This window comes from Protopterus annectens, chromosome 4.part0, assembly GCF_019279795.1.
Source record: "Protopterus annectens isolate FY-2018-M chromosome 4.part0, PAN1.0, whole genome shotgun sequence".
In the NCBI taxonomy this organism is placed as follows: Eukaryota; Metazoa; Chordata; order Ceratodontiformes; family Protopteridae; genus Protopterus; species Protopterus annectens.
Window position 1 is genome coordinate 1,922,663,612 of NC_056733.1, and position 21,331 is coordinate 1,922,684,942.

The following is a 21,331-nucleotide window of genomic DNA, read 5'->3' on the forward strand; positions in this document are numbered from 1 at the left end:
TACTTGTAAGTATGTGGGCTACTAAAATGTGTAAACCTCCATGATACAGACTATTTTACTGTAATGTAAGCACATGCAGGATGTAGCTGATGGATTATAGTATTCCTCTGTTACAGCACTGGGATCCCATGCAGTTTTCCTGTCTACAGAGTTACTAACCATGTAGCTTCTGTGCTGGCAACATGGTGAAGATGTAATTGAGGTCAAAACTCATGATAAATTGTTGAATCTCAAAAAACAGTAACCATGCAGGGATGTTCGCTTCATGTAGGCACTTCCACAGTGTTTGCATTGAATGCATGGCAACAGTGAATGCTGACACTGGGGGGGGGGGGGGTGTCAGGTTACACTTGCAGAGGTGAACATGTAGGACTGTGAAGGATGAAAGTGCATCTAAGCAGTGCACAGTTCCTAAGTTCTGTCATCCTCATTATTTGGTTGTTAAAACATGTGGTCTCCCTTTGATTTACCCCCTTTTTTTATTTTCCCATTGTTTGCATGATGCAATGCTTAGCACAACCATGAGAAACATAAGAATGAATGACAGGTTTCTCTGTGTTGTTATGTAACTATTCCCGTGGAAGCACATGTATGTGTTAGGGCTGGAATATAGATGATCCTGGGTTTGACTACAAAGTGTGCAACTTTTCCTTCACTTTTTATGGTCCATGTTTGTGCAATATAGTGAAAGCAGAGGAAATATCAATTTTGCCTATGCTTAACTTACTCATGCAAAGGTGCATGATGGTACAAGAAGGTGCGCATACCTCACTAATGAGCAAGTAACAGGTGTGTTTAATAGATGCAAGTTATAGCATAAACAGGTGAATTGCATGCTAATCAACCAATCCAACATGGTGGAGCTATTCACCAATGGTTAAAGTATCCATGAAGCCTACATCATGCTTTTCCCTTTATCCTTTAATTCAATTGGAGTAGAGACAAGGAAATTTTAACTGACACAATGCTAGGGGCCATACTTCTCAACCGTACCGAATTGCTTGGCATTTACCAGTTTTGAGGGCAAAATAATGGGGCGCCATGAATTCACAAGTGGCCCCTTTAATTCCCGATTTTTTAAAAATATGTGTATAACTTTAAACTTATGGCTGATGTCACCACACATTGCCAGGGTACAGGGGCGTGCGTGATGATGTCAGCTCTGTGAGGCAGTGTCTAACTCCCTGTTTGTCTCTCAGAGATGCAGGAGATTCAAAAAAAAATAATAATAATAAAAAAAAAACTTGCAGGCAGCTTGTGGGACTGGGCAAGTCTCACTTTAACTAGACGCTGGCACTGGCAACAATCTGTATCATAGTCGCTTGTCCACGTGCACATAAGGATTACTTGGGAGTTGAGAAAGCTTGGCGGCTTATACATCGTGGCCCTGCTGACAGCTGCTGTGGATGTATTTGTTTGTTGATGGGGCAAACAGGAAGAGAGGCTGTTATGGGCTAGTAAAGCACTGCACCACTGATTATGTCCAGCCAGCCCAGGTAAGATCCACTTTGAAAATCCTTTGATTTATAGGCATGTGGTATTTCTGAAAAAAAAAATCACACCTACTGGACCATTTGGATATAACAGGTTAGTTTGTAGCAGTCATTTTTTTTTATCTTAGATGTAGTGTTTATTAGTCATTTGTTTATGAAAATGATCATAGTGATTGTGTTTGTCCTTAAAAATGGATTTTGAAGGGGGAGGGCTTCCTGATAAAGTTGATGGATGGGTTCATATTTACATTTTGTAGATTTTTTTATTCACTAGTAGATATTGATGTGGTGGTCATTTTTATTAGACCTGCATTGTTCTGTATGATAAAGTCTCATAATGTTATAGTAGCGAAATTACATCTAATTTTTTGGTGTATAACTTTGTGGTTCATTTGTGGGATGTTGCATGGTTTCTAATGGTCTAGCAGTTTGGGCACATTTGGCATTGTTGCCTCACAGCATGAGATTCTCTGGCTGGGGTTCCTTCTCTGTGGAGTCTGCATGTCCTCCCTGCATTCATATGGGTTTCCTTCGGGTACTCTGGTTTCCTCCCACATTACAAAGACATGCGTTTGGAGTTTTTCTCCCCGGGCATCCACTGAAAATTGGCCCATTCCAGGTCAGACTTTCTGGTAAACAAAATGTTAAATTAAAATTAAATTAAAATGTGCTTAGAACACTATCACCTCATAGTGTATTAGTTTTTGGTTTGATGAGATTGCTAGCATAATTATTATGGAGTCAGAGACTTTAGCATATTTCTCTGGGATGAAATCTTCTGTCTAACACAAGGAGAGTGGCAGTCATGAAATATTTGAAGTAGACGGCAGAGAGTGAAGGAAAATATCCGGTCTGATAGGAAACAATTTCCTCACTGTTTTGAACACTACAGCCTTTTTCTCCTCTAGGGCCAGTAGCATACATGTGACATTTTGTTCAGAAAAATCTGTAGGAGTTTAGCATTGCTCAGAGATGCATTGAAGACCAGAGAACTTGTACTAAAGGTAGGATATCAGAACTCTTGTGAAAATTGCTCTTCTTGCTTTAGTACAACTGTAACTACAGTATTACTAGTACAGATTAAGTTGCTTGTGGGTGTAAGTAAAATAATGTTTTCATGGTTTATCCAGGGTTGTATTTAAGTATTTACTTATTTATTTTCATTTATTAACAGAGATAATCCCTCTTTCAGTGGAGTCCCAGGGTTAAAAGCTCCACACTAATGTACAATACAACTTTAAATACAACTATTATATACACATTAACATCTGAGTACAGCACAGTGTATACAAATGTTATACATACAGTAAGCATCTGAGTACAGTACAGTTGTGTGGAATGCAAAAATTCGACATGCACTTGTGTGAAAAATCATCAAGATACAAGCACAGTAGTTTACATCACAGGTATTCAATTACAAGAGTTAAGCACTCTCCCCTTTTAAGCAGGAGGAGCCATCTGCATTAGTAATAGTGCAATCAGAGGGAACTTTTAACATGGATTTCTCTACTGCATAGATCTGTGGCTGTTAATAACTAGATGTACTTAGCCACTACTTTTGTTCCAGAAAGGTCTGTTAATGTTTTTATTCTTTATGGTTTTTGCCCATCTCTACATGCTAACCGTCAAGCTTACCACAAGTCTTAAGTGGCCCAATTGTTCCTGAAATCATGATTTTTGCCCAAGATCAGGGAGTAAACTGTTTATAGCAGGCCAGTGTTCAGGCAGCCATAAATGTGGTTTTTGCCTCTGCTTGTGCCCTGACCATCTCTTAGCTTGCTAGAGAGTAATCCTGCTCTAGTCCTCCTTTCTCGGTACAATGATAGCATGATGAAATGTTGCCACATTTCCTGGTTGCTGTACTGCATGAGTTTGTGAGATTTTAGCACAAAATGTATTTCTTAAATATCCAGTAATTGTTGCATTAAAGTGATGTTTCATACCAGAAAAGCCCTAATATGTGAAACAGCAAAGACAACTCAAATTCTACAAGACTAAAGTTTTATTCTGGCAAAAAAGTGAATTCTAATCCTTTGCACTGATTGTGAATATGGTTTGTACTTAAAATGTCATGCTTGTTTGCCTCATTGTCACAGTATGGTGATATTATTAAAGTACAATCTCACAATTTTTTTTGTAGCAGTACATACCAGAAGTAAAACACCATTTAAGTTGGATGCAGGAAAAAGTTACACGTGGTAAAATGCTCGCAAACACAGCTCTCAAATATTCTGGATTTTTGAATTTATTTCTCTCCTTTTTAATCCCTTCTAAAATTATTGACTTTTGGAGACTATGTGCTAACTTATACTTAATAAAGATGTTAATTAGAGTACACTTATTTTGCTTCAGAAACTGAATATTAATTCAGTTTTAGAACATGGGTGTAATTCTTGGCTAGGCTTATAAGGGCCGCCAGATCCTGTGCCAAGAGTGACACTATCTTCTGCTAAAATGGGGTGGGGATTTTTTGTTTGTGCTCCAAATGCCCACTACCACAACAACTTGTATGCAGACCTCTCAATCTCTTAGAGCAAGAAATCTGGATAAAGCCAACAATAATGGTGGGACAAAGGCCCAAAAATAGGGAGGCAGTTGAGGGACAGATTTTAAATATTGTTCCTGTAATCTCAGATACTTGCTAGAATAACAGGTGTTGCATTATTATGCATTTACTGAGGGATATGAAGTCTGAAATTCAAATGTCTACCAATTCTTTATTATTATATAGTGACTTTAACGTTCATGGTGGTATCCCACAATTCCATTGGTGTGGCAGAGTTACATAACTATATGTGAAAATTTTATGTTAATCAGTGTACAGATTTGTACCTATTTTTCATGGGTCTTTGGCCAGATTTTTGATGTCTCCAGGTTGAGAGGTATGCTAGGAGCTACTGCAGCTATTCTACTTCTGCATGTGCTAGAGGCTGAAGCAAATACTGCTGGTGCTGCTGACAATAAGCCTAGGCCAAGAAGGAGAAGACTGTCCAGGCCCAGGGTAATTTTCCAGGTGCTACATGAGCTGGAGATTGTAGAGCACTACAGGATGAACAGGGACACATTCAAAGAATTCTGTGAGCTCTAACACCCTCAGCTCAGAGCCAGAGCCAACAGAGGTGAACCCATCCAAGTGGAAACTAAGGTATGTGTAGCCCTTAAAAAATTAGTTACTGGTGCCTTTCAAAGACCAACTGGGGACATGATGGGTGTGTCACAGGAATCAGCCTCCTGGATATTATGCTCATACAAACCAGTGAGCACATATTTTTCTCCATACTTCTGAATAAAGGACCAGCAATATGGAACTGTTTTACCATGTAGCACACTACCCTGAAGTACTGGGTGCCATAGATTGCACTCATATACACATTAAGGCACCACTTGGTGAGCAGAGAAAAATCTACATTAACAACAAGAGATACCACTTCACCAACTGCCAAGTTGTGTGCAATGTCCATGGATTTATCTTGAATGTGTGTGTTGGCAACCCTGGTAGTTATCATGACTATATTATTTGGCACACATCACAGCTGTACCAGATGGTTGCTAGGGGGGACATCCTATACTGTAGGGGTGCTGGCTATGCCCTGGAACCATGGCTGATGACACCCATCAGAAGTGCACCCACACCCACAGAAGAGTGTCATAATGAGGAAAATGCTCAAACTAGAAACATCATAGAGCATGTGCTTGGGCTTCTGAAGTTATGGTTCCAGTGACTAGATGTATCTGGTGGAGCCCTACAGTATAATTCATGCACATGTACACAAATATTCACAGTATGTGCTATGCTCCACAATCTGATCCTTTGGAAGCAGCTGCAGCAGGATCAGCAAGGGGAAGGGATACACATTCCCCCCAACAACACCTAGGTCACCACAGCCACAGTCAGAGGAGGACTCAGAGGAAGAACTCCAGCTTCTGTCCCTGTAGGCAGACATAGGTATGCTCAGTATGCCCTTAATTTGGCTAAGAGACAATGCATAGCATCGCTGACAACCTAGGAACCTAATACCTTTCTCCTACTCACACACATATAGTAAAATTGATGCCAGGCAACTCACACAACCTTTAGCCCCCATGTACTGGCTATGTACAGTTTGCATCAGACAGAGTCGGACCTGAACTAAAGGAGTGCCAACTGCTGCATTTGCAAAGTAAGTCCTGAACCTAGAGTGTATTTTTTAATAATAGTATGGCATATCCTTGTATTTCTTAACTTGGTACAGTAAGCAATTAAACAGTTGTGAATTTGTACAGAAAGTACCTTAACATGTGACACCAGACATTTATTTTACTTGTATTTGTCCATTAACAGTTAGTAGACCTCAGGTATGAAAGATTCACACAGTCATACCTCTGAAGAATTCTGATATTCCCTGCATGGCCTCTGTTTAGCACCATAACTTTGTACTGGTAAATCATTAAAGACAGAAGGCAGAAAGTGATGATACACATTGCAGTTTCAGACTCCGGACTTGTTTTTATCGTAAAAGTAACTGAGCTTTGCCTCCCCCCAAAAAAAGAGGAGTGCACTGTCGTTCCTGCCATAACAGTAACTCAGCTATGCAACCCCCAAAAGAACAGTATATGTGTGTTTGTGCCATCCAACCTGGACTTCATTTGTTGGCAACTGCATATCATATTATTCCTAGTTAATATCCTCGCACATGTTGAGGCCAATGCTATAGAATAGCTTACACAATGCATGTGTTAGATAACTGATGAATGATCAAGAAACACGGAAAGGTAACACCAACCTGTATATCTGTAAGCATAATTATGACAGGTTGTGTGATCAATAACTGCTCTATGTCCAAATATAGTAAAGAGAATTAAATGTACAAATCACAGCTGATAGTTTGATAGCAGTGTTCATTCTGATGCAGTTGGTTGTGTGAAGAATGACTTTTCATTTTATTACTGCAAGGCTGTTTGTGTGGCCAGGATGACAAAGACATCCCTCCTGTTTTCTGTAGCTGTACTCATGTGAGGGTTTAGATCCTGACATATGTAGAAATTTGTGATGTGTGCTATCAAGTTTTACTATGCTTTTACAGAATTTGCATATGTGTTCCTTAGTTTTAGTATCTTTTCCTATTTGTCTTCTTTTAATTCCAGTTTTGCATGATGCTCCTCATCCCCCCAAAAAAGTTTGGCTAAGCTTAACTTGTTTGCGCAATGCACAACATTGTGGAAATAGCAAACCAGATTTCCTAGAAAGCAAACACCAAAAAATAGAAAATGGATAGACTGAATTAATGCTGTTAGTGATAGTGAAAAGTCATCCTGGAGTATACATGGGACCAGGGTATAGTAGCAACCATAAGCAATGCACCTCATGTTTGTGTACTGCTTCCCTGTGCATGAACAGGCCTATTTTGCATGTATGTACACTTTGTTAACCAGCTCGCAAATGCAAGGCTCATTGCACTATGGAATTATATATATGATATTTTATCATTGCTCTTTATTGTTGAGTTCCTTTGTAGGACATAAAACTACATGTGGAAATATTGCACACTATAACCATATGTGATATATTTACACTATATCTATTTGTTTTCCCACCCCAAACCACCCCAAACAAACATTACAAACCTGGGGTCTCATAACTTTTTCCACACATATATCAATCACAATGCAAAGTGTTATACTTAATATTGTGTACTCACTCATGGATAGGGCCACTTGGTGGTACTCACAGCCTTGCTGTGCAAACTCAAACAGACAAGTATGGTCAATAAGATTACCTGAGTTGTTGCACAGCTAGGCTTCCAGACAGCCTACTGTTATTAGGCTACTAGCCTCAGATGACACTATGAAGCAATGTTCTTGTGCAGGCTCCCCCAACCTCTTGTCTCCCACATGGCCTGTTAATGTCACCTACTATAGGTTCACTTGAAGTCCTGCTAAAATTAGACTTGTGCTGTGGTGCATTTGATAAGTACCGTGTTTTATAGTCTATGCTCTTAGATAGGTAGGGAGTTCTATTCTCACTACAGTCAACTGGGTGTGTGTGTGTGTGTGTGTGTGTGTGTGTGTGTGTGTGTGTGTGTGTGTGTGTGTGTGTGTCCATCTACACAGAGGAGCAGAAGTGTGTATCTCACAATCACCTCTCCAAAGGCATGGCTTTCCAGTTTTTTGAGACTTGCATAAGTCTGCACATCCATTTCATGGAGGCCTCCCAAACTCTTGATTCCCAAATGACCTGACATTGTCATCTACTATAAGTTCACCTGGAGTCCTGACAAAATCTGACTTCTGTAGTCTGTGTACTTAGATAGGTAGGGGTTATATTCGCAATTATAGTCAAATGTTTTGTGTGTGTGTATGTGTGTGTGTGTGTGTGTGTGTGTGTGTGTGTGTGTGTGTGTGTGTGTGTGTGTGTGTGTGTGTGTGTGTGTGTGTGTGTGTGTGTGTGTGTGTGTGTGTGTGTGCTATTGCTGCACTTTACAGTGAGCCTTTTACACCAGCCTGTGAGAGACTGTTATCTTGTGCTGGACAGACACATGTCTGTCATTACTGGGTTACACAGTAAGCAAAAGAAGCAGCTATCTAGAAATTCAAATGTGAGAACCCAAAACTGGAAAACCACCCTCCTCATCCTAAACAAGCAAATAAGATAACTTGTGAAATTTCTAATCCCAATTCTTATTTTCTCTCTCTTTTTTGTATTTTTTTCTTTCCTGCACAGCATCATGGGGTAGGCTTGGCCCATGGGATCCACCTGGCCGAACTCCACTGGCTATGGCACCAAGGCCCAGCATGTCTGAGCCGCAACCTGGTAGCACTCCTTGTGCAGCTTCTACACTACCTGGCCCTTCAGGCACCTCTGCCCCAGAGGACACTCCTGTGGTTTCCTCCAGCAGCAATGGTAAAGGGGTGATTTTATCACCCAAGAAGAACTGCAGGTGATGGTGCATAGGTTTTGTGCCGCAATGGGGGAAAATGCCAAACGGAGACTCTGCTCTCTATAATTGTACTGAATAACACAAGGAGACACAGATGGCAGCCACTGCAGCCACTGGAGCAGTGAAGTGACGGTGATGACAATCCAGTGGGTAAGGACTCAATTCTCACTGTCACCCACCTTGACATGCATGGGTTTGGAAGGTCCACAGCCTTACCCCAACCATGGTGTTCACCCACCTCTTCTATTCTTCACCAGCCCTATCTTTTATCTTGTATGTCCTGTCTGTCAGCAATTGCTTAATCACCTTGCCAATTTAACTGCCTCAGACATACCTGTGTCCCTTCCCCAACATTCCTCTCTCTTCACAAAAAATAGGGAACCTGTCCTAAAAACAATTGTTCTATACATAGCTCTCCATGTCACATAAATGTCTACTTGCCAATTGGCTATACAACATGATTATGTTGTTGTCACCTCTCTCTCTCTCTCTCTCTCTGGAGGTGACGGTCCAAATTCAGCTAAACTTCTGTACATATGATCAATTTTTTCAGGGCACTTTCTCAGTATACATCATATATTCATAATACATACATGTGTTATCCAGCCCCCCAGGCAATACAACCCTGGGGTCTCAGTATTTTTTACACACATATATCAACCACACTACAAAGTGCTGTATATAATGTTGTGTGCTCACTCATGGACAGAGCCTGTCGGTGATGCTGACAACCTTGCTCTGCTAAACTCATACATCCAACTATGCTCAATAAGGGTACTTGTGTTTTTATACAGCTGAGCTTCTACACACCTAGGACACAGTGTAAAGTTAGGCTACTGGCCTCATATGAACCTATGACCCTTATGTGCCGATGCAGGCCTGACAACCTGTTGTCCCTCACATGGCCTGCTGATGTCATCTACCATAAGTTCACCTATAGCCGTGTAAAAGTCAGACTTGTGCTGTGGTACCTGTGTAAAGTATTGAGTTCTATAGTCTGTATTCGTAGGTAGGGGAATCTGTCCTCTCTGTAGTCAGCTGTGTGTCTCTACTCAGCAGAATAGATGTGTCATCCTACAATTACTTCTCTAATAGCATGGCTTGCTAGTCTTTTCATACTTGCAGAAGCCTACACATCCATTTCATGCAGCCATCCCAACCTGTTGTCTCCCACATGGCATGCTGATGTCATCCACTATAAGTTGACCTGCACACATGTAAAAGTCAGACATGTGCCGTGAAGCTTGCATATAGTACTGAGTTCCGTAATGTGTGTACTTAGGTAGGGATTCTGTTTTCACTGCAGTCAACTGTGTGTATGTATGTGTGTGATGGATTTTACTTGATATTATAAGGATCCTTTTACACTAGCATGAGGAACATTGTAATCACCATATGCCCAACAGAAAATGCTGATGTAATCAGCTCTATCAAACTATTGCATATACAACCATCCTACCAAGCCAGGATCCGAGAATAGCCTGGAGCCCAGGCAGACATCACCTTAGGTTCATAGGAAGTTACTAGGTAGAGGACTGGTGACAGGTATGCTTTGGGGTGTGTCTGGTGGGGACAGAGGGGTGAGGTTTACACCAAACTGTCTGGTAGCAGACAGTATGAGTGGCAACATCCACTATTAGTTGGGCACAAAGCCAGGCCTTCACTTTTAGATGTCTGAATTAGCTAAATAATGCCTCCTGATTATCTTTAGCTAGGGATGCTACTTTAAGTTTGTACGTGGCTTTAGAGAACTTTTCAAGATAGCTAATTATTCAAAATGTGCAGGGTGTCCTTCCTCTGCTGAGTCAGTTCCCTCTTGTTCTTATATATTACTTTCTTCCACTTGTCTTATAACCTATGTATGTTTGATGCCCACCAGAGTGGCTTGTTTTCTGTGAGGAATATGTTTTAATCCATTCATGTTGAGCCAACTCTATACAGTTGTATAGCTGTTTATACAGGCCATTTGTGTACACCTTTGTATAGAAGTCATTGTTGACAGTGGTGGCAGGGGTTTGCAATTCTTTATGGCACAGTTATGAGCCTATAGTTTGCTTTGGAAAAATGTTTCATCTTTTCTGCTTTTGAGGGGGCATCGGGTATGATTGTGAATGTGAATGAAACTGAACTGTGATTTGACTCGATTAGGGGGGCCAGCGCACAAGGGTTAGTGCAGAGAACCACTGTGTTATCAGTACTAAGTCTAGGACATTCAAGCCCCTTGTGGGGGTGCAGACTACCTGTTACACAGCATGTGTACTAACAAAGTCCAGGAACCTTAATGTGAGTGTGTTTGTGCATATATATGACTCCAAATTGATGGAATGATAGTTTAAATTACACATGACCAAGGTGTTTTTCTGTATAGTGAGTGACTCCATTAGGTCCAAGTAGGCAGAATGGTCCTTGTGTTTCATGGTGGGGGACCTCTAACTACCAACAGTGTGGAAGGGGGGTTTACATACAGTTAGTTGGACTTCCAGTAGTGCTACAGAGTCATACTCTTTGACCAGTCTTGCAGTGTGTCTTTAGTGAAGATACACAAACCTCTGCCTTTGGTTCTTTCACACTCATTTTGATGTGTGAATGTGTGGAAGGCATTGTACCCCTGCATGGCCAGGGTGTTCTCTGCAGCCTTGAACCATGTCTGTGTGACTGCACAGACATGGGCAGGTTCCAAGATAAGGAGTTCTTCAAGTGAGTGCAGTTTCTGATTTACACTCCTTGCATTTAGCAGCATAGCCTTTAGTTTGTCTGTGGTGGATTATTTTACATTGGGACTTTAGTTGTTCTGACGTTGCCTAAAAAGACTACTATGAGGGAGGCAAGCACCTTCATATAGTACAATGAGGTATATATCTAGTCATTCACTGCAACATAGACTATGACAGAGTCATAACACTATTTGTTGTTGAGAGACTTGAGTGCATGAGTGATCTGATAGACCCTGGCACCTGACAGGCAGCTGACTGTGACCTACTTCTTGTCCAGCCTGGTGAGGGAGACATCTGTGTTTCTCACTATAGAGTCACTTATGAGCAAGGCATTTGGTGTTTTGCCTGAGGGGCTCATTGGCTGAGACACTGGTGTGTGTATTATGTGTACTGGATTTTGTTGGGTCTGCATTGTGTGCTGTAGGTTTGGGCTTGGGAGTTCTCTGATCTTTAGTTAGGTTTTTAGCGTGTGCCTTCTTCTATGTGAGTTTATGTGTTGTGAGCTTATGTGCAACAGGTGAATTGTGTGTGCTGACATGTTTGATATCTGATTTGTTGTTAGCTGATAGAACTTGATATCAAATTCATAGTATAGATACAGCTCTCACATGTTGTATTAGTCTGTTTTAGCAGTAACTGGTTGTCAGCATACATGAGGCAATTTAGTAACCGATATATGCAGCAAACCTGTTGTTAAGAAGCAAGATGTAGTCGATGCCAATAAGGAGATGAAAAAGCAAACCCAAATTGAAAAAGAATACTTGTAGCACTGGAACCAATTCAAACAAGGAGCCACCACACGTTCCTTCTGCAAAACTGCTTTATTGACCTAGGTTTCGTCCATACGAACTTCTTCAGAATACATACTATTACTTCAACACAAGACTTTTATATAATTTAATATATTAAATAATTACTTAATTGATGTCATTAATTTTCAATGATGGATTCTTAAAAGGGAAATGTTTCTATTACAACACATTTCATACTTATTAAAACCCATTGTGACAACCAAATATATATAAACCTAATGCATGATGTAAAGTATATATACATACTAATATATAAAAAATTATCAACTTGTACTAAAAACTGCTGAATTATTATATATGATTAACATAATCAACTACACCAATTCATAAAAAACATACCCTACTTGTACTATACATATATATTTATATATATATTCATAGTATAGATACAGCTCTCACATGTTGTATTAGTCTGTTTTAGCAGTAACTGGTTGTCAGCATACATGAGGCAATTTGTCTGTTGCCTCAGGATGCCCATGTAAATCAGGCTACCTCTAGACATGGTGGAGACTGTCCTTCCATTATGGATGGTATATACTGTAGTAACTACTGGAGAGTGGGCTAGATGGACCAGGTTTTGGTGTAAGACAAACAAAATGTGTCTATTCTATGGAAGGTTAGGGTTACAAAAATGTGTCAATGTTTCACAATGCACACCTGAGATGCTTGCAGGATAGCAGTGCAAGCTCTAAGCAGATATGATAAAGTGAGTGCAAACACCCTAAAACGCAACACTGGAATACAAATGAAGTTAAACTATTTTAAACAAGTTAAACAAGGGAATGGTCAACAGTGAGCCTTATTCAGGCAATCTCAAAGTCATGTGGGTTCTTGGATGCACATGGGTGCAGGGGAGGGACTTCTTAATATAAGAAGGCTGGTTTTAGTACTCCAACTATACCAAGCAGTCTAGATTCAGCAAGCCTGAATTTAGCCTATGCTATAAAATGCAGAAATCCTAGAAATCCAAAGTACAGAAAATCACAATTACAATAGAAGAACAAACATTCTAAATAAGGCAGCAATCCAGTAGAATACTCCAACAAGAGTGTAGACAACAAACCTTCCTAGTGGGAAATAAGTGGTCTAGAACACATGTGCTTAAACCATAACTAAGACACTTTCAGAATAAAAGACACAATAAGCCTTCAACCAGCAATTCCCTGCTTAGAAGTGTGTAGGCTATACTCCCCTGCCACAAGAGTCTACACCACAAACCTTTGTCATGTAAAATAACTGGTTTGGAGGCCAAGTGTTTAAATCATAACAAAGGGACTTAGAACAACAGCCACAATAAGCATTCAACCAGCAATTCCCAGCTCAGAAAGGAAAAGGCTACGCTCTCCTCCCACCGGAGTGTAGAATACAAACCTTCATAATGTAAGACAACTGGCCTGAAGCCCAAGTGCTTAAACCAAAATTAATAGACTTAGAACAACAGTTACAATGTAATGTGATACCAGACAGATGGCAGTGACATGTATTTTAATCTACCCACATACATCATGTCATGGCTAGTAAGTCTTGTGTTATCTTGATGAGAAAGCCCTGCATTCTGTCCAGCTGCTGAACATGTCTGGTGATGTTCCTGCAAAAAAGAGCATTATACTGTATTACTGTTTTGATGAGTTTGACTACAGTGCTGTCATACAATCCTGAGATTTGCATAAGCTGGCGTGTCTTATGATGTGCACCATATGTATGTACTAGAAGTATTAAAGAGAAAGGTTATAAAGTAATGACACACATTGAAGTTCCTGACTTCACAACCCTTACAAAATAATACACTAGAAAGTACTGTCATGATGCTATCCACTTTATCATTTGGCAAGGTAAATACAACTGACAGGTACAATTATCAGTTCAACAGCACTAATGTAGCTATGCACCCCATGCATCAGACACAAAGCTTTTGTATCCCTGAATTCTAAAGAGTGAAAACAGGGATATGCACAGTTATCATCACTTGCACAGGATGCTGGAGGGATGGGGGTGGCAGGAGGCCTAGGCTGACACAAAAATTTGGTAAGTGTGTGTAAGGAAGAAAGGGAAGCAGGCAGGCTGTGTGTGTGTCTGTAGGGGTCCTCCATGTGAAAGTGGTGTGTGAGATTCTGAACAGCTAAGCTCAATGCTAGCTCTACATCTCTATGTTGGACAGGTGTGAGCCTTGCATGGTAGTGGTGGAAGTTCATTGTTGTCAGTCCTGACTGCAGGAACTGGGTCTTATCAGGAGTTGCACTGGCACCTCCACACCTAAGGTCAGATGGACTGTGGCTACCTGAACATGACTGATGTCTGCTGGATGTGCTCCCTCAATGGGAATGCCCAGAACCATGACCGTATGGCCTGCCACATCTGGGTGTGGACAGCACACTCCCCGATGGACCAGTGGAAATACTGTCACTATGGGAACATGATTGTAGACAGCCATGTTGGCTCTCAGCAGATGTTATGCCTGACCTACAACCATGAGGACACCATTCTCCTCCCAGCAGATGTTCCATCACAAACATTGCTTGTTCTATGACAGACACCTCTTGTTCTAACACAAACACCCCTCATTCCAATGTGTCATTCATCCAATCTAGGGAATCGGTGACATGGAGGAGGCAGACACACATGTCAGATTGTGCCACATCCACAACCCCAAACATTTGTCTGGAGTGCCTTTCTGAATGCACCTGTGCTGCCATGATGGCCCTAAATATATGTTGAGTAACATGGGAAGAGACAGCTGCAGCAGGTGGAGGAGGGACATCAGGACTCCTCTGAGCATGCCTATCAACCCTCCTGTGTAGGACCTTGCCAACACTTTGGCTACAGCCAGACCCAACAGGCATTGAAGCCACAGTAGTCACACTTCCCTGCTCAATGTCATCACCCTCCACCTGTCCTATATCTGTGGGCTCAGAGGACTGGTTGGGCATAGGCCTACTGGCTGTGTCCAGGGAAAAAGAATGGAGTGGATGGATGTTAACCTCGGTGTGAGATTCAACCTGTGCCCCCCATTTGTGCCTCAGTTTCTACATTATCATCAGTGTCTTATGAGACACTGATATCAGGTGGCACAGGGCCGATACTCTCACTGCCTTGATCACCTGTGATACAAAAGGGAGAAACAAGGCACACATTCATACCTGCACTTCTATGGTGTAATATATGCTAAACAACTAACAATGCTACCACTATTGCAGACAATATAGCAATAAACACAATGGGCCTAAATGACACATTAGATTACTTGTAATTGATATGCAGCACTGAAATAACTTGATTTGGGTTACCACCTACAGGAGGCCTATGTTGCTGGATTCCTGACAGTCATAATATAAGTTACGCAAGAGGTAAGGCTAACATCATCGCATTTAACAGTAAGACAGAAGATACTACATGTACTCCTGTCAATCAGCTTGACATGTTACTTTAACAAGAACCTGTCTGACAGCTCCAAGCTGAGCTTATCACTCTACTAATATTCAAGCCCCCCCCCCAAAAAAAAAACACAAGTGACACAAAAGTAACTTTTATTTCAATTATTTTACTATACAACAGTATTTATCTGGTCATATAACAAAGACTACATGGAAGTTATTCCTGGGATTGAGGAGTTACACCCACATCAAAGTCATATTGTGGGCCACTCTGCCGTAAGTTGTCCTGTGTCAGAAGTTATGCCAGAAATTCCTCATTGGGGTGAGAAATGGTAATGCAGCAGGCCCACCCCCAGTTACCCTATGGTCTTGGGCAACAGCAGCTGCATGCCTCAGTGCCAAAATGAGCATGTCAGTGGCCCTGTGGCACATCTACTCATAAGTATGGCCATGGCTGCCCACAGTATTTATGTTATCAGTGATTTCCTGTCATACCCTCAGCCTCTCTAGCATATTGGGATGACCCATTCCAAGAAGACAAGTACCATGCTGATGTAGTATATCCACTATTACTATGTTTTCTGCCCCACTAAAGGGGGTTCTGCACCTCAGTGACATTTTGGTCCTAAAACACAACAGAATGATAATACACGTAACTACCACATAACTACAAAGTAACTGTTACCAGATAAAACAGTTACGGTAGGCAGTCAGTAGTACCCATTGGAAAAACATAAGACATATGTGAGATGCTAACAACAAGCAGGGTGCAGAACAAGGAGAGTAGAAAGGGCAATATATCCTTGTTTGTTCCATAGCAGTAACTCTGTCCCACCCCCCCCCCCCCCAAAAGAGCAGTCCTTTCTAGTTTGTGACCTAACAGTAACTTCCCTTTGCTTCCCCTACCCACTAAAGAACAGGCACATGAACCATTTTGCTAATAAAATACATTGGAAAAGATAAACATGCATTCAAAGGACCTACACTGAAACATTTGTACATATGTATCGGACAGCTTACTATTTTCATGTATTGTCAGTTATTTGTACCTCTGCAATGGCTTGACAAACATGGCCATGCCATCAGTACACTTCTAACTAATGTATACAGATATAGTGTAAAAGGCTTTGCTTCACATTATTCATTAATATATTCCAGCATATGCATTATGTAGGTAAAAATATGACAGCATACCTGTATACCAATGCTCCTCTGTAAATATAGCTTGGGAAATATTTTTCTTTGCTGAACTTATCCCCACCATCAGTTTGGCTAGCTACACATTTGCCTGTTTATAATGGAGTAGATTATTAATGGACTGCATATGTCTAGGCTGTATTTCAGAGATGCTAATTACAGCATAAGTAGCTGAATTGCATGTTAATCAACCAATCTGGTGGAGCTATTCAAGAAGTTATAAAGCAACCATTTAGACCCCATGCTGTTTTTTCCTGTGGATTTCAAAACTAGTGGAGTACAGACACAGAAAGTCTAGATAGACAGAAAGTTAGGAGCTGCTGCTGCTTAACTCCACTTGTATGAGCTACAGACTGCAGGCAATGCTGCTGCTTCTGACAATAAGCTTAAGCCAAGACAGAGAAGAGTTTTCAGGCCACATTTACCTTATCACAACATACATGACATGGACATTGTAGCGTGCTACAGGGTAGACAGAGACACAATGCAGGAACCCTGCAACCTTTGTCAGCCTCAACTCAGAGCCACAGCATATACTTCTCCATTTATTGGCTGTGTACTGCTTACATCACAGTCAGCCCTGAACTAACATTGTGTCAACTGCTGCATTTACAAGGTAAGACCTGAGCATGTACTGTATTGTATAATAATATTATGACATGTCCTAGTATTTCATCACTTGGTACAATAAGCATCTACAAGGTGGGAGATTTGTACAGAAATTAATGTCACATGTGACAGCAGAGACTTATTTGACTTGTATGTTTCCATTAGCAAGTCAAAGGCCTCAGGCCCAAAGATTCACACAATGATACCTTCCCAAAGTAATGATGATCACATCATGCCCTCAGTTTAGCAACATACCTTTGAAATGGGAAATCATAACAGAGAAGTTTGAAAGTAATGAGAGACATACCAGTTTCCAGCTTCACCACCCTCAAGAGATCAGACCAGCAGGATACAAAATAAGGACAGTAACAAGAGCAACAAAGCCTTGTTTGTGAGACAACAGTATCTCAGCCTGGCTCCATCCTCCTTGAAAAAACATTATACCCTTACATATGCTATGACAGGAACACACATTTGCTCCCCGCCCCCAAAACAGCAATCTGTGCTTGTTTGTGGCATCCAACCTTCCATTAATTTGATGGCAACTGCATATCATATTGTCCTCAGTGAATATCCCCACACATTTTAAGGTAAATGATATAGAATTTCGTATACACTACATGTCTCTGAGTACTGGTCAGATAAATGATAAATGTCCAAGAAACAAAGAATGGTAGAACACAGCTGTATATTTTTAAGGAATAATCATAGCAGGTTGTGTGATCAGTAAGTGCACCACATCCAAATATATTACATAGAATACATTTACAAATATCAGGTCATGCCTTGATATCAGTGTACACTCAGTTGCACTTGCTTCTGTGAGGAATTATGTCATGTATTTGCTGCAAAGTTGTTTGTGGGGCAAAGATGGATAAGTGCCCCCTGCTGTTTTGTGACAGTGCATTGCAGTGATACTCAGCATACAGACCTATGTAATCATATCTCACGTGTACTAACAGTTTCTACTGTGTATATCATAGATTGATTTTCCAAATTTCAACTAATTCTCCATTTTTAATACTTATTTTTGGGCCACAGTTTTTGTGATGTACCGCTTAGCACAAACAACTTTGGCTATGCACATTTCATTAGTACATAGAGTGGAAACGCACAAATGAGCCACCCATGTAGCAGACAGGACCCAGACACCCACACACATACACCGGATGCATTCAATTAATACTATTGGCCATCACACAAACACATTTCCCAGCAGCGTGCACTGTTTCACAACACATCTCTGTGGTGGTAAGCATTGCACAACACTTTCAAATGTTGCCCATTCAGAAAGTGTGCACTCTCAGTGTGGCAGGGAAAATATAATTTTACATTGGTCTTGATCTGTGATAGGCATGGTTGGCATGGAGAGTGATTGAGATTCTGTACTCAAAGATGGGGTGCCCAGGAGTCCAAAGTGTTTGTTGGACTCCTAGTCAATGATCATGAGCCCAGGCTGTTGCAGAGGGAATATTGTTGCTTGGATTACAAGGCAGAGGCATGGAATAGTCTGGCCTGGACTCTGACTAGTACTACTGGTATTCCCTGCACTGGTGAACAATGTAGAAACCACTACAGAGACCTCAGGATGAGGAAGAGAGATACCTTCAACCATTAGATCAAGGAATATAGGACTGGGGACACACCACATATGTGTAAGTATCACTTATAAAGAGTATTTATCAGTGTTAAAAGCTGTACATAGTAAGGATTGGTATGCTTAATGGTATTCTGTTGTGTTCTGTTTTTTCTGCAGCTGTCACAAACCGGGCACTGAATCTGCAAACCCATGAAGCTAGACTGGCACGGATGCGAGATGCATGTGGTATGTATGCAACCCAACAGTGGGGTTATTTTAGCATTAAAAAGTCCTGACATATTTATTTGTTGCTCATACAGTTGTATCAAATTGAACATTTATTTCTTAACTGTAATAGGGAAGTATGCATGCATTACTCTGATGAGCAAAACAGCAGTTCATTATTACAAAGTAGTCATAGGTTGTGCCTTTAAAATCCACACTTCCCAAATATATTAAATATATAATATATTAAATATGTTAAGGTTTCTTCAGTATTGCAATATAACATCAGAGCTGTAAAGCAGTGTCACCACTTGCTTGCTGTAAACTGTAATCAGTATATTTGGACGATGCATATTTGCAATGTATGCACACATCAATGATTGCTTACTGCAATCTGTAGTATATTGTGCATCTGTTAGAAGCTGGGTAGTATGAACAGTAAACAAAGGTATTTGTTAAGAATTTGTAGTGTTAAAAGTAAAGGTAACAGAATAGAGTAAAATAATTGTATCAATGCATTGAACATCACATATGAAGTTATTAATGTTCTCCCTTTTTTCTCTCACCTCATCCCTTTTCTCTCTATCTCTCTCATTTTTTTGTTTGGAGGTGGTTAATTTTCTTTTTTTTTTTGTGTGTGTGTTTAGGACTTTTTTATTTTTTGTTTTTAGCACAACACAGCAGGTAGGACTGTCCCACAGTATCCACCTGCCCCATATCCATTGGCTACAGCACCACTGCCCAGGACATCTGGTGTAGAACCTGGTAGTACCCTCTCTGCTGCTTCTGTACTACCCAGCCTCTCAGGTAGCTCTGCCCTGGAGGATAGGCCTGTGCCTCCATCTGGGAGAAGTGGCAGAGAGGTGAGTTTATCACCCGTGACAAACTACCAGGGATGGTCCATAGAATTGTGCACCACACTGTTGGTGCACACCTATGTTGGCTTGAGACACTGCTCTCCATTGTTGTATTAAATAACAGAAGGAGATGCAGATATCAAACACTGCAGCTATTGGCACAGCGAGGTGACAGTCCACTGGGTGAGGGCTTGATTCTCACTGTCACCACCCTCAACCCAACCAGATTGTTTACTCACCTCATGTGTCCTTCACTGTCCCTCTCTCTTGTCTTGCTTGTCTTGTCTGTCTGCATTTGCTTCCTCACCAGTTCAACTTACCTCACCAATGCATTCATATACCACTTTCCCAACATTCCCCTCTCTCTCAAAAAAAAAATGGGCATCAGTCTTGCAAAACAAAATATTGTTCCATACATAGCTCATCATTTCACACGTGTCCTCATGACACACATGATTCTGTCCAATTCTCTCAGCAAAACTTGAATTCCTAACCTGCGTTCCAGTGCTTTACTTTTATCCAGTGCTATCCAGGCAAAATTAGGTACCTCTGATTGCTAAATTGCACTCTGCTTTAATGTGTGTATTTCACTGTATTTTTTTTTTTTTTGGTAAAAAAATGCTCTTCATCTCAATGTCTTGAAATTACTTCCAGCAAGAGATGTCCAGCTAGCTTTTTAAGTGGTCTGTTGCAGCATTGCACTTGTGGGTCTCTTCTACTGTTTATTCATCTTGTGGCAGGAGGTGTTTACCTGGTCAATCTGAGTTGGGAAATACACAAAAGGACTCATAGTTTAGTCATTTTTTAACCAGAGGGCTCATTCATTAGTTGTCTGTTTTTTTCTGTGCTACTATAAATTTTCTGCATTTGCATGGATTATCAGTGGCCTGTAAAGTAGCAAATACCGTGCAAATAACTTGTGTGCCAAAAAACGTACAGAAGCTAGTTGGGAGCAAATTGGCAATACCTACAGGTTTCATTAAAATGAGTATTGTGTACACATTAAAGTTAGTAGAATACGTAATGTTTAGCATAATCTGTTCCCATAAAGCACCTTTAATAGCCTTCTAACCCCAATATACTGATGCCTTGTAGCTCACAAATCAAAGGCCTTGACACAATGCATATGCAATTTCCTAACTTCTCTGCAGCCAGCCTGGTGGATATGGGCATATTGAGACAATATAGCAATTATCTCATGTTTACTGACAACCACTTAATCCTTAAAGAGGTTGACATGGTATACAAGAGTTGTACTTACAGAATAACACTGGAGACTAAGCTCACACATACAAGTGCAGATGAGATTGTCAAAAGCAGCTGCACACCACACACATCTCATAGTACGCAACATGCACATAGACCAGGGGTCTGCAACCTTCACTATCAAGAGTCATTTTAGGCCCCTCTCCCACCAAATAAAATTCATTGTGATCCACAAAACCTATTTGACACCTAAAATGAAGATAACACAGTGTAAAGTAAAGTTTTATATATAGTTATTATACTAAATATAAAAGACCTAAGTTTATAAGGCAACATTTAAAGTCCATCGCT